Source organism: Stenella coeruleoalba (genome assembly GCF_951394435.1).
Source record: "Stenella coeruleoalba genome assembly, chromosome: X".
Lineage (NCBI taxonomy): Eukaryota > Metazoa > Chordata > Mammalia > Artiodactyla > Delphinidae > Stenella > Stenella coeruleoalba.
The window spans coordinates 11,892,608-11,910,584 of record NC_137152.1 but is presented as its reverse complement, the minus strand read 5'-3'; positions in this window follow the sequence as shown (position 1 = coordinate 11,910,584).

Genomic DNA, 17,977 nt, shown 5'->3' with positions numbered 1-17,977 from the left:
CAATTTGGGATGATTCGTTGTCTAAAGGAGGGAAGGAAGGAAGGAAAGAAAGAAAGAAAGAAAGGCCGAAGGTAAAGTATAATAACGTTCTTAAAATTAAAATTGATTATTAAGAAAAAAAAATTTTAAGAAAAAACCATGGACGGATAGAACCTAGGACAAATGGTGGAAGCAAGACTATACAGACAAGATCTCACACAGAAGCATACACATACACAGTCACAAAAAGAGGAATAGGGAGAAAAATCATAGATCTTGCTCCCAAAGTCCACCTCCTTAATTTGGGATGATTGGCTGTCTATTCATGTATTCCACAGATGCAGGGTACATCAAGTTGATTGTGGAGCTTTAATCCGCTGCTTCTGAGGCTGCTGGGAGAGATTTCCCTTTCTCTTCTTTGTTCTCACAGCTCCCAGGGGCTCAGCTTTGGATTTGGCCCTGCCTCTGCGTGTAGGTCGCTGGAGGGCGTCTGTTTTTTGCTCAGACAGGACGGGGTTAAAGGAGCCGCTGATTCGGGGGTTCTGGCGTACGGAGGCCGGCGGCGGGGAGGGAGGGGCACGGAATGCGGGGCGGGCCTGCGGCGGCAAAGTCCGGCGTGACTCTGCACCAGCCCGAGGCCCGCCGTGCGCTCTCCCGGGGAAGTCGTCTCCGGATCCCGGGAACCCGGCAGTGGCGGGCTGCACAGGCTCCGCGGAAGAGGGGAGTGGAGAGCGACCTGCGCTCGCGCACAGGCCCCTTGGTGGCGGCAGCAGCAGCCCCAACGTCTCCCGCCCGCCTTGGGGTCCGCGCCTCCAGCCGCGGCTTGCGCCCGTCTCTGGAGTCAGCGCCCTCAGCCGCGGCTCGCGCCCGTCTCTGGGGTCCGCGCCCTCAGCCGCGGCTCGCGCCCGTCTCTGGGATCCGCGCCCTCAGCCGCGGCTCGCGCCCGTCTCTGGGGTCCGCGCTTTCAGCCGCGGCTCGCGCCCGTCTCTGGAGTCCGCGCTTTCAGCCGCGGCTCGCGCCCGTCTCTGGGGTCCGCGCTTTCAGCCGCGGCTCGCGCCCGTCACTGGGGTTCGCGCTTTTAGCCGCGGCTCGCGCTCGTCTCTGGAGTTCCTTTAAGCAGCGTTCTTAAACCCCTCTCCTCACGCACCAGGAAACAAAGAGGGAAGAAAAAGTCTCTTGCCTCTTCGGCAGGTGCCGGCTTTTCCCCGGACTCCCTCCCGGCTAGCTGTGGTGCACTAACCCCTTCAGGCTATGTTCAAGCCGCCAACCCCAGTCCTCTCCCTGCGCTCCGTCCGAAACCGAAACCCTAGCCTCAGAGCCTCAGCTCGCAGCCCCGCCCGTCCCGGCGGGTGAGCAAACAAGCCTCTCGGGCTGGTGAGTGCCGGTCGGCACCGATCCTCTGTGCGGGAATCTCCCCGCTTTGCCCTCCGCACCCGTTGCTGTGCACTCCTCCGCGGCTTCGAAGCTCCCCCCTCCGCCTCCCGCAGTCTCCGCCCGCGAAGGGGCTTCCTAGTGTGTGGAAACTTTTCCTCCTTCACAGCTCCCTCCCACTGGTGCAGGTGCCGTCCCTATTCTTTTGTCTCTGTTTATTCTTTTTTCCTTTTGCCCTACCCAGGTACGTGGGGAGTTTCTTGCCTTTTGGGAGGTCTGAGGTCTTCTGCCAGCCTTCAGTAGGTGTTCTGCAGGAGTTGTTCCACGTGTAGATGTATTTCTGGTGTATCTGTGGAGAGGAAGGTGATCTCCGCGTCTTACTCTTCCGCCATCTTCCCCACCCTCCGTTCGATATGTGTTTCTTAATGTTCTTCTTGTTTAAATCAAAATTGAGTATGAAAGCATATTCAAGATGGTAATGGTTTGGACACTGGGATATGAATGTATTTTGTGCATTTTGAGATAAAAGTGTTTCATTTATTGTAAGACGTGTCCAGGGTCCTCCATGGTGGTAGGTTCGTGAGCGTGTTCCTCTCTCCACCCTCCCCTCTTCTAACCACCTCTTTTCCCAAAAGGATGGCAATGATGCCAATTCTATCACGAGGTTGCCCTTCCCCCACAGTGGTCACTTTCTGGCCTTGAACATCCTCCTATTTTTTCAGCTTAGACTAGTAGTGCCTCTAGTACAGTTACACAAGTCTGTGAACATTTTTTTTCTGCAGTAACCATGCAAAAGGCTACCAATACCCTGCAGAATTGCTCTCAAAGCCATTTGAGTGTAAGGCATCCTGATTTCATTAGTCTTGCCAGCTGTACTTAGGACAGCTGTTTGGGGTCAGTAGTGCATGGAATTTGTGAACTGAGATAAATCTGTTGGAAAATCTCAACTCAGATCTACTGTGCGTACTGTTTAGCTGCTAAGTTTTTCAATCATCTAAGCAGAATGTGTTTTCTTCTAGAAATAAGATTAACCCAGTGCCTCTTTCTGGCTCACTAGTATAATCAGATTAACCACCTAGATATGGGATTTATTTCTGTGTCTGTTTTATCCAGCTTTTATATATGTTGGGGTAATCATATACTGTTGCACAGAGCGTGCACTGCACAACTCTAGGATGCTCCATCCACATAGTCTCACGTCTGTATGTGACAGCCCTGAGTACAATGGCGTAGACATTCTGGGCGTTTGATAAATAAATACCTGCAACCTCACTGTCCTGTCATTCACGTCGACCTTCTGACCAGCACTGTTTCTGGTGTATTTGATAAGCATTGTTTGTCACCAGGAACCCTGGCACCCCCTTAAGTCACTAGGGGAAGCCATTGCCCTAAATCTCTTCAAAGTCACTGATGCAGACATACCAGGAGAGTGACGAAGGATTAATTCCGGGTCCTGGTAGGCTTGCCCCACTCTTCTCTGACGGAATTTGTCTCCTTCTTCCCCACACGACCTTTCAGCCCTCTCTTTCATCACTTCAGTGGTGGAAGACTGTTGCTGAGTGGTGGAGTCGTTCAAACTCGGCCTGGGACTGGAATAAATCCAAGATCCACACCTCTAAGTACCGTGAGAAGCCACATGGCTCACGAGACTTCATAACCTTTGTGTCACTTGCCTTCTCCTGAAATTGTCTCTAAAGGGAATTGAATAACAAGGACTAAGATGCACCTTCCATATTTAATTCCAGGAAGCAGACCCGCCCCCACTGCTCTCCCTACGGTCGTGCACAGGGAAGTCCGTTGACTTCGTTGCTAGTCAGATGGCCCAACGAGCTCGTGCCCACTTTCGTATCAGGCACCATCCTTGGCACAAAATACATTTGAAATGTTTTCCATTAATTTCTTCTTCATTTATGACCTTATAGGTAAATGCGTTGCGTTCCATGCTTCTGTACACAGATCTTTTCTATCCTTAACTGGTGGTTGAAGCTCTTATATCACTTTAGCCTATTATTGCTATTCAGGATACAGTAGGACCCTCTGTATCTTATAGCTTGAATATACTACTTCCTTGTATGACTTATTTTTTAATTTACAACCCCTGATTTGGGGAATTCCCGGGAAGTCCAGTGGTTAGGACTCCACGCTCTCACTGCCCAAGGCCCGGGTTCACTCCCCGGTCAGGGAACTAGGATCCCACAGGCCGCGTGGTGTGGCCAAAAAAAACAACCACCTGATTTGGACTTGGCGGATTAGCCTTTAGACCCCTAAAAGCTCTAGAAAAAAGATCACATTAAAGCTGTATGTTGAGCGAGTTTCGTTAAGGAACTGCTCTTCGGACAGTCTTATAAAGACAATTTATGGAATGAAAATGCAGTATTTGGACACACAGATGCTTCCATGTAGGAGGTAACGTAGGACGATCTGGAACTCCCAGGCACCTTTCTCATTACCACAGTGGCCTAGAGGTAGTAGAGGAAGAGGGACACAAGTGACAGTAAATTGTTTCTGAGCACCTTTCTAAGCTCAGCTCTTTCCCACCACTTGAGATTAACAGAGAGGGCGGGAAACTATCCACAATTGGGAAAGTGATTGAGATGAGGTGAGATGAGACATTTCTTTTTTTTTAACTTTGTATTTTATATTGGAGAATAGGTGATTAACAATGTTGTGTTAGTTTCAGGTATACAGCAAAGTGATTCAGTTATACATATCCATATATCTATTCTTTTTCAGATTCTTTTCCCATTTAGGTCATTACATAATATTGAATAGAGTTCCCTGTGCTATACAGTAGGTCCTTGTTGGTTATCTATTTTAAATATAGCAGTGTGTACATGTCAATCCCAATCTCCCTATTTCTTCTTAGGTTGCTTTTATGGTGGGAAGTCCCCTTTTTTAAAATTTATATAAATTTATTTATTTAATTAATTTATTTTTGGCTGTGTTGGGTCTTCGTTGCTGTGCGCAGGCTTTCTCTGGTTGCGGCGAGCGGGGGCTACTTTTCACTGCGGTGCGGTGGCTTCTCTTGTTGTGGAGCGCAGGCTGTAGGCGTGCAAGCTTCAGTAGTTGTGGCTCGTGGGCTCTAGAGCTCAGGCTCAGTAGTTGTGGTGTGTGGGCTTAGTTGCTCCGTGGCATGTGGGATCTTCCCAGACCAGGGCTCGAACCTGTGTCCCCTGCATTGGCAGGCGGATTCTTAATCACTGCGCCACCAGGGAAGTCCGGAAGTCCTCTTTTCTCTCTCTTACCACTCGATCTTACAGTCTCTACCAAGATACTAGGACATTATAAAGCAAAGCCTCTCTGAGGCCCCCGTGCCTCATGAAAGTCTTGACTGGTTGTGATGTCCTGTTCCTAAAGGCTCTCCCTTGCCTCTCCTTAGAACTTCCCAACATCTGACAGTTCATTTGTTTATTTATTGAGCACGTACCGTGTCGAATGCAGCAGGAAATAAGGCAGTGTTTCAGCCCTCATGGAACTCATATTCCACGTGTGGCGGGTGAAAAGTGCCACGAAGAGGATCAAGAAGGGGGCGGAGACACAGAGGGATGGGTGCGGGGGACCCCTCTGATTCCGTTTACTTTGTGCAGTGGCCGTGCGGAGGGGCCATGTGGCTGCAGTAGGGAGAGCAGAGGCCAGAGCTGTACTTCCGGAGCTTGGAGAAATAGCCAGGGCAGATCACGTAGAGTGGCTGCGTTCCAGGAAAACCTCTTGCACAGTGAAATTTGAATTGTGCATCATTTTCATGCATCACGAAATAGGCTTCTTTCCATTTGTTGCAACCATTTAAAATTGTAGGAAGGATTTCTTGGCCCACAGGCCATATAAAAAGAGGCCGCAGGCTGGATTTGGCCCACAGGTCAGAGTTGGCCAACCCTGATCTGTATCATTACGCTGTTTTATCCTATTCATGGGACGTATCAGTACCTGACATTTTTTATTTGCTTGTGTATAGGTTTATTGCTTTGTCACCGTCCACTAGCATGAAAGGTTTTTGAGGACAGGGATTTTCATTGTTTACTTCAGCTTCCCAGTCACCTAGTGCAAAGGTGGAATAGAATGGATACTAAAAAAGTATTTGTTACTGACTGATGGACTGGGCATCTAGGCTTTGAGATACCCAGGCAGTATATTCCCCCTGTGCTATTTTCCTGTGGAGATTAGACAGGATTTGGCTGGAGGTATCAAAGAATCCTGCAGTATTTTTTCAGCCATAAGCTATCCTAGAAGGTGTTTACTTCTAGGAGCTAGTTATAGAAGGAAGTCACCTTAGCCCATTTTTCCAGCTTGGTGGTCACAGAAAGAGTTGGCAAAGCAGCGTCTGGCCACACAGCAGATATGGATAAAACTTGGACACCTGGATGACTTCCTTCATCTTTGAGATCCTTGAAAAGTGCTGTGTTTCCATCCTACACTACGTGGTTTGTGAAGATGTGGTAAATTACGGCAAAGGGCTCTGGGCAGATGCTCAGTCAGTCAGGCTAGGCCAGGATCTGCTGTAACAGGTAGCAAACAAACTCCATATCTCTTGGGGGCTCCTAAACAGCAGAAGGGGTAGTTATTGCCTGTACCACGTGACCCTCCTGGTTTGTCCAGGGTGAGCTCCACATCAGGATGAAGCTGGCTGGGCATCTCCTTCTTGAATGCCATTGGTCACCATGACAGAGGGAAGGAAAGCCCTGGAGAGCCCCACCCTGGCAGTTAAATTCTCTGGCCTGGAAGTGACACACATCACTTCCGGTCACAGCCCCTTGACCCCCTGCCCCATCCAACCACCAGGGGCCAGGAAGTGCAAGCCTTCCATGTGCTCGGAAGGTAGAAGGCTGGAACTCTGGTGAATAGTATTAATGACTATACTACACACAACTTTGGTCACTTCTAAATGTTTCTGAACTCACCATTGAGATGGGAGGTGACTGTGGTTGGACACTGGGGTAGAATCATGGAAGGAAGACATTCGGGTTTCTTTCTGCTGCTCAGGAGGCTCCTTTTTCTTGGGAAAAGGAAAGCTGTACATTCAGTTCAGTGAACATTTGTGGAATGTCCACCATGTGCCGGGCACATGAGTGGAAATGACATGTTTATAAAATAAAGATGTCTCAGTTATTTGCATATCTTACCAGCAGCCAAGGAGCTCAGCTTGGCCTGTGAGAAGGATAATTTTAATGCCTGAAACTTTAAGTAATAATGAAAATTTTAATGAGTCTCTTTTTTTTTTTTTTTTTTTTTCGCGGTACGCGGGCCTCTCACTGCTGTGGCCTCTCCCGTTGCGGAGCACAAGCTCCAGATGCGCAGGCTCAGCGGCCATGGCTCACGGGCCCAGCCACTCCGCGGCATGGGATCTTTCCGGACCGGGGCACGAACCCGTATCCACTGCATCAGCAGATGGATTCTCAACTACTGCGCCACCAGGGAAGCCCAATGAGTCTCTTTTTTGTCTTTCATTGTCATATAAATAATTATACCACTCACATCTTTGAGAAAAGTATTGCTTTCCTGAAATCTAGGTTTGCCTAAAATAATTTCTGGAGAAAGAAAATGACATGTGTCGAATGTTGCTATGGCAAAGGTTTTGTTGTTACTTACTGTTCCATTCTGAAGGGAGTTAGGAAGAGTGTGATTTTGATTGAAGGAATACCCTGAGTTCATCCTATATAAGACACCCTCCGAAAAGAACAGTTCATAACTTGGTTCATAACGATACTGTCACAGCAAGACTGGGGATCATTGCGCATCTTAGACAGTGCAGTGGTTATGGGTGAGGGAGAGGAGAGCAGTGGATGCTGGCACGGGACCACTGCATCTTTAGGAAGAAAGGTGGAAACGGGCGTTCTGGGCTGACTGCCAGTGGCACGGCAGGGTTGCCTTGTAAAAAAGAGGATGAGGTTTGGCATAAAGATCCTCTGTCCACCCAGTGGATTGTGTTACACTTCGGCTGAGATAGGGCTGTAGCAGTTAACTATTACAACAATAATGCAGTATGACAATCCAGTCCAAATTTCAGTGGCTCGAAACATCGATAACCTGTTTTCACTGACGTTCCTGTTGGTCAGCTGGAAGGCAGAGGGTCAAGGCTGGAGCCATAGGTTGAGTCTGGGTCTGCTCCACATGCCTCTCGTCTGCCTCGGATCAGTGAGCCAGCAGGGGCAGGTGCTTACGGTGATGGAGGGCTGTGCGGTCCTTAATACATTTCAGTCCTCTGCTTGCATCATGTCATAATATCCCATTGGTCAAAGCAGGCCACGTGGCCCAACATCATTGGGACTGAGAAATACACTCCTGTCTTGGGCAGGGAGAGGACGGGTGGAGGCATGGAGGCGGTGGAATTGTTTTTAACAATAACCTAATTACCATAAAGGCTTTGGATGGTTTCCTTAGACGTTGGGCCCTTGATCTTTGAGATCAGTGTTAAAGAGACTGTAACAGAGGCTTACTTCCCTGGTGGCGCAGTGGTTGAGAGTCCACCTGCCAATGCAGGAGACACGGGTTCAAGCCCTGGTCCGGGAAGATCCCACATGCCGCGGAGCAGCTAATCCCACGCAGCACAACTACTGAGCCTGTGCTCTTGAGCCCGTGAGCAAGCCCGCACGCAGCAACAAAGACCCAACACAGCCAAAAATAAATAAAAATGAGAATAAATAAATTAAAAAAAAAAGACTGTAACAGACCTTAGGAATATATTCTCCTGGGGTTATTCAGAGCATCCTTTTAGAGTTTTGCCGCTCGAGCCCATTCCCCACTCATCTGTCCCCACATTTCCTAAGCATAGATGCATCCGACGGGAGCAGAGGCATTTGAGTGGAGCACGGATTTAAAACACGTAAAGGCAGGCATAGACCTCTCCCCACATGCTAGACAATTTGGCTGGGGAGAAACCCACCCACAATATTCATCAAATTAGAGCATGTGGAGGTCCCAGACATCCTAGCCGTCTAGTATCCCCTTAAAATACCCAGACAGCTGTGCCACACACACTCACACAAATGCACACACACACACACACACACACTTTCTCTGCATCTCTAATTCCTTTCCTTAGTCTTAAGATGAACTCAACACCCTGAGTTTCTCATATATACACATTTAAACATAGAACTGCCTGAGTAGAAGAGCCACTGAGAGTGTGAGGGCCCCCAGATGGCCAGGTTTCTGGATTTCAGAGCAGTAGGACCAGGCCCTCGGTTGGCTCCATGTGAATCATCATCAGCAACGTGTGTTCTCCTCCCTGCCCTCAGTTGGTACGGCCCATACTATTAGGTACCATCTGTTCTGGGGATGGCTGGACCCTAATGACAAAACACAAAGGTTGAAGAAGTGGGTGCTTTTCCCTCACCCACCTATAAAGACGTATGTAAAGCTTGGGTAGACACTTTAAAATTGGCCTTTCATCTGAAAATACCTCCAAGAAATGTTAAGAAAAAGAAAGAAGAAAAAGAGAAAGTTTGTCCTTGATTTACCCTGGAAAAGGTTTTCTCATTAACTTTTATTTACTGTGGTTGGAGGTGTCCTATCTTGCTCTTTTCAAACTCACCTTTCTGGTTGCTAAGGGAAATCAAAGCCGTAAAGCACCTCTAAACCCCAACCCAGGACCAGATGCTCCACCCCTGAGAGAGGAAAGAAAGGAAATGAACATTATTGAATGCCTCCCCTATATCTGACCCGTTCCCATGTATGACCTTGGGTCATCTCCACAGCAGCTCTATGAGGTATTGTTAGCAGTGCCTTCTGAAATGGGGATACCATGGCTTAAGGAAATTAAATAATTGGCCCACAGTCAAATAGCTAAAAGGGAGCAGTGCCTGGATTCAAAGCCAGCTTACTTTATTTTTTTAAAGGTACTATACGGTAAAATTATCATTTTTCCCATTTGATGTGCAGTTCTGTGAATTTTAGCACAGAGATTTCTGTAACCACCAGCATAATCAGGATACAGAAAAAACATTCCTTTCTGCTACCCATTTATAGTCACACCCTCCTCCCAGCCTCTGGCACCTCTGCTCTGTTCTCCATCACTATCTTTCTGGTTTTTCGAGAATGTTATTAATGGAATCATACAGTCAGTAACCTTTTGAGATTGGCTTCTTTCACTCCCTATGCCTTTGAGATCCACCCAAGTTGCTGTGCATACCAGGCATTCATTCCTTTTGACGGCTGAGTTGTATTCCATGGGATGGACGTGGCACGGTTTGCCTAAGCAACCATTCATATATTGAATGACGTGACAGTTGTTTCCAGGTTTTTAGTTCTTACGAAGAAAGCTAGTATTGATAGAAACATTCACGTCAAGGTTTTCGAATGAACCTAAGTCCTTGCTTATCAAGGGTAAACTCTCAGAAGTGGGACTGCTGGGTCGCGTCTGTTGAACTTTATAAGAAACCGCCAACACATTTCCCAGAATGCTCTACCATTCAAAACCAGTTTTGGACAATTCTCATCCATGCTCTTCCCGCGCCAATCAGCCGTCTGTCCAGACCACAGAGTGGTTTCCAGTATCGTGCAAAGCTTCCTTTCGGGGGATGTAATTTCCACTTGAGAGTCACAAGAGGCAAAGGCACAAAACTTCAGTTTGGCCTCGCGAGTCTAACATGGCCTGCGCGGGTTCCTTGACAGGTGGGAGAGTGAGAAAGGGGAAGCAGGGGTGGGGGAACGGTATCTGTGGACAGCTGGGAACGTGGCGGTACAACTTGGATCCCAAACCAGGGAAAAGTTGGTGGTTTGGGCTCAGCCTTAAACATCCAGCTAAAGATGAAATGCAAAATGCATTTCCAGTGAAACAGAAGTTGCTAAGAGGTAGAGGGAGCATGGAATTATTTGTCTTGCAACATGATCCACTCCCTAGACCCACTGCAAAGGGAAACAAATTGCTGACTGGTTTCCTGAACTCCAGGGCCCAGTAATCAGAGGACTGGTTCCCCAGGCAACACTTGTAAATCCCTAAGCAAATCTAGGGAACGTTGTGTGAAATGTGTTCCGTCCACAGCACACGCCGAAGCTTCTGGATCTTCCAGATATACAAATTCTCTTCACCCCACCCCCTTATCACTAAACTTCCTGAAGACACATTGCCAACAGTTTGACAGAATAGAATCATCAGTTTTGAAAGGCTTGGAAACATCGACCCACAGTTCTCGAGAGGTCCAGTGGGGAATTTTGCAAAGCTGGTCTCCTTTTTCATGTCTAGAACAGGAGGATTCTTAAGGGCAAAGGACTTGAATGACCCAAGAACAGCGTTTTGCAACTCGTAACTTCTAACAGCTCAGAGGCAGGATGGATCTGAGCCATGTACTCCTAAGCCACGCCCCTTCCCCTTGGCCTTGTGTTTCTGTCCTAATTTCTGTGTGCCTTCACATATTTTCTAGACTGCCGTGTGAAAGGATTAGAATTTACTCTTCCCAATTAAGTCCCAGTAAGTTAAAGCAGTACCTATTATCTTTAATTCTGTTTGGGAGAAGTGGGTTGTTTTGGCTCCTTGGGAATTTTTTTCCTGTCATCTAGGATGGTCTCACATGAGGCAGCTGCTCTCCTCGTGCTGTTTAGCCTGGAAAACAGTTTTGTTGGTCTTCAATCTTGAAAAAGTCATACAGATTGGGAAGTGGGCCACAAACAGTCAGTCCGGTGACTTGAGTTAAGAAAAGGCTTAGAAAATCCAGTTCAGCAAGATACTCATCCAAGTGTTTTGAATCCACGGTATAACTCAGAGGGGTTTAAAGAATAAGACTATTTCTCAGCTTACATCTACCATTTATTCCCCACTCAGTGGGCTTGTACGGGGCTCAGGCACTCACTCCGGCCTTTTGAACTTAAACCAGCATGCACCATTCCCAAGATGAGTGTTTCTCATTCAAATCGCTTGGAAAGATTTTTTTTTTACATCTTTATTGGAGTATAATTGCTTTACAATGGTGTGTTAGTTTCTGCTTTATAACAAAGTGAATCAGTTATACATATACATATGTTCCCATATCTCTTCCCTCTGGCGTCTCCCTCCCTCCTACCCTCCCTATCCCACCCCTCTAGGTGGTCACAAAGCACCGAGCTGATCTCCCTGTGCTATGCGGCTGCTTCCCACTAGCTATCTACCTTACATTTGGTAGTGTATATAGATTTTTTAAAGAAACTTTTTATTTTGAAATAATTTTAGATTTACAGAAAAGTTGCAAAGCAAGCGGAGAGAATAGCCTGTATGTCTCTCACCCAGCTTCTCCTAAGACTAGCAACCACTTACGAAGTTTTTCACAATCCTCGTGGCAAAGCTGTAGCCCAGAACCAGAAAATGAGAATCTCTGAGGATGGGATCCAAGCATCAGTGTCTCTGTGAGGCTTCCTCCCAGGCAGGTTCAAGGTGAGGCCAAGGTTGAGAACCTCTGCTACAAACCCTTCTCAAAGTGTGGCCAGCCAACCAGCAGTATCACCATCACCTGGGTGCTTGTTAAAAATGCGCCATCCCAGGTCTCACCCCAAACCTACTCCATCAGCATCTGCATCCTGGCAAGATTGCCAGGTGATTGGTATGCACAGGAAGTTTTGAGAAGCATCGCTCTATACAAAAGATTAAAGAGGCCGCACAAACCTGGCTCTGATCACTCCTTTTCAAATGCGTGTATGTGTTAATTTATTACTCATAAATTCCTTCTTCAGATATGCATTAAGTACTTATTACGTAAAAAGGTGAGCCTGACCCTCTAGGAGGATCTACCCTCAAGGAGATCACAGTATAGTAAGGGAACTGCAATGTGCTCATTAAAAATATAGTCTAAGTTAGGGACTTCATAGAAAGCTTCATGGAAAAAGTGGCATTTCATTTGGACCTGGAAGGAGGATACTCAGAGGAAGATCCTTGAAAAGTAAGTGATGCAGTTTGAATAAGTGAATAATCTCAGGGTTAAATTTTCTATAGCATTTGATGAATCTATTTATTCTTACATTTAATAAATATTTAGCTCTTACTATTTTTTTAATTTAAGTATAGTTGATTTATAATGTGTTAGTTTCAGGTGTACAGCAAAGTGATCCAGTTATATATATACATATATGTGTATATATATTCTTTCTTTAAGTTATTTACTTATTTATTTTAAAATATTTATTTACTTATTTATTCGTTTGGCTGCACCGGGTGTTGGTTGCAGCACACAGGCTCTTCATTGCGGCGTGCGGAATCTCAGCTGTGGTGTGTGAACTCTTGGTTGTGGCCTGTGGCATCTAGTTCCTTGACCAGGGATCAAACCCGGGCCCCCTGCATTGGGAGCGTGGAGCCTTAGCTACCGGACCACCAGGGAAGTCCCTATGTATATATATATTCTTTTAAAAATTCTTTTCCTTTATAGGTTATTACAAAATATTGAGTAGAGTTCCCTGTGCTATACGGTAGGTCCTTGTTGGTTATCTATTTTATATATAGTAGTGTGTATATGTTGTTAATCCCAACCTCCTAATTCATAGCTCTTACTACTGCTATCTGAATAAAACATATCATTACTACTCCAGTGGTCCTGAAGGACCCAGTGGGGAAGACAAGCATTTAGTAAGTAATGACACAAATAATTCATTAGCGTCAGTGGTGATAAGCGCTGGGGAGAAGGGTGGGGAGCTTGGAATCCATGTGACTGACAGATCAGACCTAGGCAAGGGTGGGAGTAGTGGGGGAGGCTTCCCTATGCAGGTAACACCTGGCTGAGAAAGGTTTAGCTAGACAGAGTAGAGGGCATTCCCAGCAGAGGGAACAGCATGGACTAAGGCCAAAGCAAGAAGAAATGAACAGGGCTTCCCTGGTGGCACAGTGGTTAAGAATCCGCCTGCCAATGCAGGGGACACGGGTTCGGGCCCTGGTCCGGGAAGATCCCACATGCCATGGAGCAGCTAAGCCCACACGCCACAACTACTGAGCCTGCTTTCTAGAGCCCGCGAGCCACAACTACTGAAGCCCATGTGCCACAACTACTGAGCCCGCGTGCCTAGAGCCTGTGCTCCACAACAAGAGAAGCCACCACGATGGGAAGCCGTAACGAAGAGTAGCCCCCACCCGCCGCAACTAGAGGAAGCCTGCGCACAGCAACGAAGCCCCAACTCAGCCAAAAATAAATAAATAAATTTTTTTTTAAAAAAAGAAATGAACAAAAGAGCAAACCAATGAAATGGGTGTCCAGTGACATCCCATTGTTCAACTCTCTGATATTTTTCATTGCCTCCGAAATAAGTAGCCTGGCCTTTAAGCTTCCAATCCTTCCTCTTTTTTGTTTTAAACAACTACATTGTCATACAAGTTACATACTGTAAAATTTGCCCATTCACCTGTTGGAAGTAAAATTCAGTGGTGTTTAGTAAACCTACTGAGTGGTGCAGCCATCTTCCGTATAAGATCCCTTGTGCCCTTTCACAATTAACCTTCATTCCCACTCCGAGCCCCGGGCAGCCAATAATCGATTTTCTGTCTCTTGGGTAATCCTTAGGCGTGGAATCGGTTGACTGTTTGGTGAGTTTATGTTTAACTTTTTAAAGAACTGCTGAACTCTTTGCCAAAGTGACAGCACCATTTCACAGTCCCATCAACACTTGGTGGTGTCTTCTTGACTGTGGCCATCCTAGTGGATGTCGAGTGGTACCTCACTGCACCAACCTCTTTTCCAAGTCTTATTTGTCAGCCCTCCCACTCTCAAACCTGCTCTGTGCCGCCACCAAAGCCAACCTCCTGCTGTTTTCTTCAGTGAGGCTCCTTGATATCCCCAAATTATGCCTTTGTTCACTCTTTGAATATGTTCCTTGAGTAGATATTTTTTGGAGGAAGAGGGCATTCAAATTGAGAGCTCAAATTATTAGGAGTACAGAAGGCCTTTGATTTCCCCACAGCGTGGATACTTGCAAATTCCTCCTCCAAACCCAGCCACCATACCTTTCCAAATATCTTAGTCACACTTGGTGTAGATGACTGTCTGGGCCTGAGCTATGGAGATGCTCACGCTTCCTCGGGGAGAACACCATGTGAACTTAGAAATTAACAAAAGAGAAAGTGGCTACCCTTCATTCTGTACCTCAGGAAGCAGTATGCATTGAAATAATGGCAAAATCTTGTTACAAAGACCTTCAACCTCACAATTTGGAAACTGGCTTGTGGCAGTCAAGACGTCAGAGAATGATTTGTTATTTAGGAGGGAAATTACTAACAGTCTTGGATTCATTACCACAGACACATAAAAAGATGTTGCTGTAACAAAAAGCAGAGATCTGGTAACCATGCCTCACTTCCTTTTGCTGAGTGCTTTCTAATTATCTTAGTTTTGATTAGCACTTCCATTAGAATATAGGAAGAAATTAGGAGCAACTTACTTGGCAAACGTTTGGTAGTTAAAACCGTTGAAATCCATGGTTTAAATATGTACTGGGGCCTATACTTACGCTTTCTAATTTTAATGTTCGTCTTGCTCAAGTAGATAAAGTTAATTATACAGAAATCAACTAGTGCAGAAAGCCTCTTGGAAACAAACAGTTATTCTTGACCCTTTGTAAACATACGCCCACCCCGGGATGAATTGGTTGTCAGGTCTCTGCTTATTCCGAATTTTCAATACCTCCACTTGTAAGAGCAAAATAAACTGCAATTTCTCAGTTATTTCAAACTAGGTTTTAAATTATGAGGCTTAAAGTATGCTTAAATAACTTGTACTTCAGTAAACACTTCATTTTTTATGATGAGGTAAGTCGTATGAGCCATTCAATGGCTTAAATTCAATCCAGAGGTTTTTTTCCCTCTGAGCTCTCATGGTTGGATAGTGTAAGAATATTTCTCAGATTGAATTGAAACCTGTAAGAGCTATGAAGCCTCATCATTCCGTATTTATGGATTTGCCTCAATAAAAATCCTCTCAGTAGAGTACAATTTTTAAAACATATAAAAAGCCATTTGATTGTTTTCATTATTTTGATGGGGAAGCAGTGTTGTAACAAAATTTTATTTCGCAGAGTGGATTGAATATGAAGTAGTCGTGGCGTCCAATTAGAAGAGGGAATGAATAATCATGAAAAGAGAAACTATTGAAAAACGAGCCTTGTTGGCACATCATTGAATTTGAGTCACTGGAGAGATCGGCAGTTATTCAGTTTCATCCCCGGATTTCTTAGATGAAGCAGCTGTGGCACGCTCCTGAGATTCAGTGCCTGTTCCCCAAACCCTGTCTATGCTCTTCAAGCTTCCTCCAGCCCTTGCTCCCAGAAAATTGCCTTGATTCCAGCTTCTCAAAGAAGTGAGAAATCATAGGTCCCAAGCAGTCCTGCGATCTACAGACCCGCATCATCTCTATGAGCCTCCTCTTCCAGACCCTCTCATTCATTCATCTTCTGTCCACCTGTCTCTGGAACTTATGTCACACCAACCCCTCTAGGTCCCTGCTTTCTCATGCATATGTTCCGTTTCTTCCTCTCTGTTGGTTCTTTCCTTCAGGTCATAAACATGTTCAAGATTTTCCCACCTTTATTAAAACATGCACACATGTACACACACACATTCACATTCACATCTGGACTTCCAAGCAAGATGACCGTCTACATTCATGTTTTGAGATGGTTTATAGTCCATAGCAATGATGGATAAAATGTAAAATTTATCACAGGATGGTAAACATCTGCAAATGGCAAACGTTTGCAGAAATGGTACCAAAAACATGAAGCTGAAGAAATCAACATGTCGTATACCTTAAACTTACACCACGCTGTCAACTGTATCTCAAGAAAAATAAATTTTAAAAAAACCATGAAGCTGAAGCTACAGAACTGATGGACTGTTCTGGAAGGTGGAGGCCACCACAAGTTCAGTTCCAGTGGGTAATGGGCTCCATGAGTGCAGTCCAGCAGATCCATGAAAGAGGAACAGTTACTGCTCTTGGCTGCCTGGAGCCGTGTCGTCTATGAAACTGCTTAACATGAGCCAGAGGACGAGGCAGGGCTTGAACTGAACTGACCCCTGAGTCATAAGCACTCAGTAAGATTCTGGACCCAGGGCCCTGAGTGTCAGGGGATGCAACCACAGACCTTTTTTTGTGTGTGTGTGGTACGCAGGCCTCTCACTGCCGCGGCCTCTCCCGCTGCGGAGCACAGGCTCCGGACGTGCAGGCTCAGCGGCCATGGCTCACGGGCCCAGCCGCTCTGCGGCATGTGGGATCCTCCTGGACCGGGGCACGAACCCGCGTCCCAAACCCGTGTCCCCTGCATCGGCAGGCGGACTCTCAACCACTGCGCCACCAGGGAAGCCCCACAGACCTTTAAATGAAGAAAGAAAAAACGAATCCCCCGATGAAGATGAACTACTAAACAAAATTCCAAAGCACGTAGAGGTAATGATTACTGAGAAAGACAGCCAATAAAATGAATAATCGGGAAAGAACTCATATATATGAAGTTAAAATATAAAACAATTTGAATACTTAAGTCTATTTACAACCCTCAAAGAGATAAAGGACTAATATTCATAAAACAAAAATGACAAATTAGGAAAAACGTACAGAAATGAAACAAAAAGCAGACGGGAAGGAGAATAAAGTAGAAATATTTGACATTAGAAATGTGGTCATTGAAATTAAAAACTTAAACTCTAGACTCACACAATTGGAGAATTGGTGATTGGGAAGAGAAACCAATTAAATTACCTGTCACGTTAAAAACATGAAGAGGAAAAAATAGATAAATAAGAAAGCACATGTAAGGTCATTAAAAGGCTCCAATACATGTCTGATAAATGTTTCAAAGAAGAGAATAGAGACAATATAATACATGGAATAATGAAAAATACAACAACGGAGAGCATTAAGGAATTGTTCCAGAAAAGGACAGGTGGCTTCAGATTGAAACTGCTATGAAAGTCTCTATTGCAACTTCTCAACTCTCCCATTCTAGAATAAAAGCAGCTGTAGACAATATGTAAGTAAATGGACATGGCTGTGTTCCAGTAAAACTTTATTTATAAAGACAGGCAGGCAGCAGACTAAATTATGCCAGGGGGCTGTAGTTTGACAACCGTTGATCTAGAAAATTAACCATTGTTTATATTTTCATGTATATTCCTCCAGATATTACGTATATATTTAATTTGATATATATGATTAACCATAGTTAATTATATATATGTATATATAATGTACATTACACACACATAATTTTTAAAGACATATAACTGTATCATACATGACTGGGACCACACTTGCTCTTTTGAACACCCACTTTTGGACAACTCTCGGTATCCATCATCATAGCTTAAAAAAAAAATCCCCAACAGAGGAATGGATAAAGAAGATGTACATGTATACAATGGAATATTACTCAGCCATAAAAAGGAATGAAATTGTGCCATTTGCAGAGACATGGATGGACCTGGAGACTGTCATATAGAGTGAAGTAAGTCAGAAAGAGAAAAACAAGTATCGTATATTAACAATATATGTGGAATCTAGAAAAATGATATAGATGAACTTATTTGCAAAGCAGTAATAGAGACACAGATGTAGAGAACAAGCGTATGGATACCAAGGAGAGAAAGAGGGGGTTGGGATGAATTGGGAGATTGGGATTGACATACATACACTACCATGTATAAAATAGATGACTCATGAGAACCTGCTGTATAGCACAGGGAACTCTACTCAGT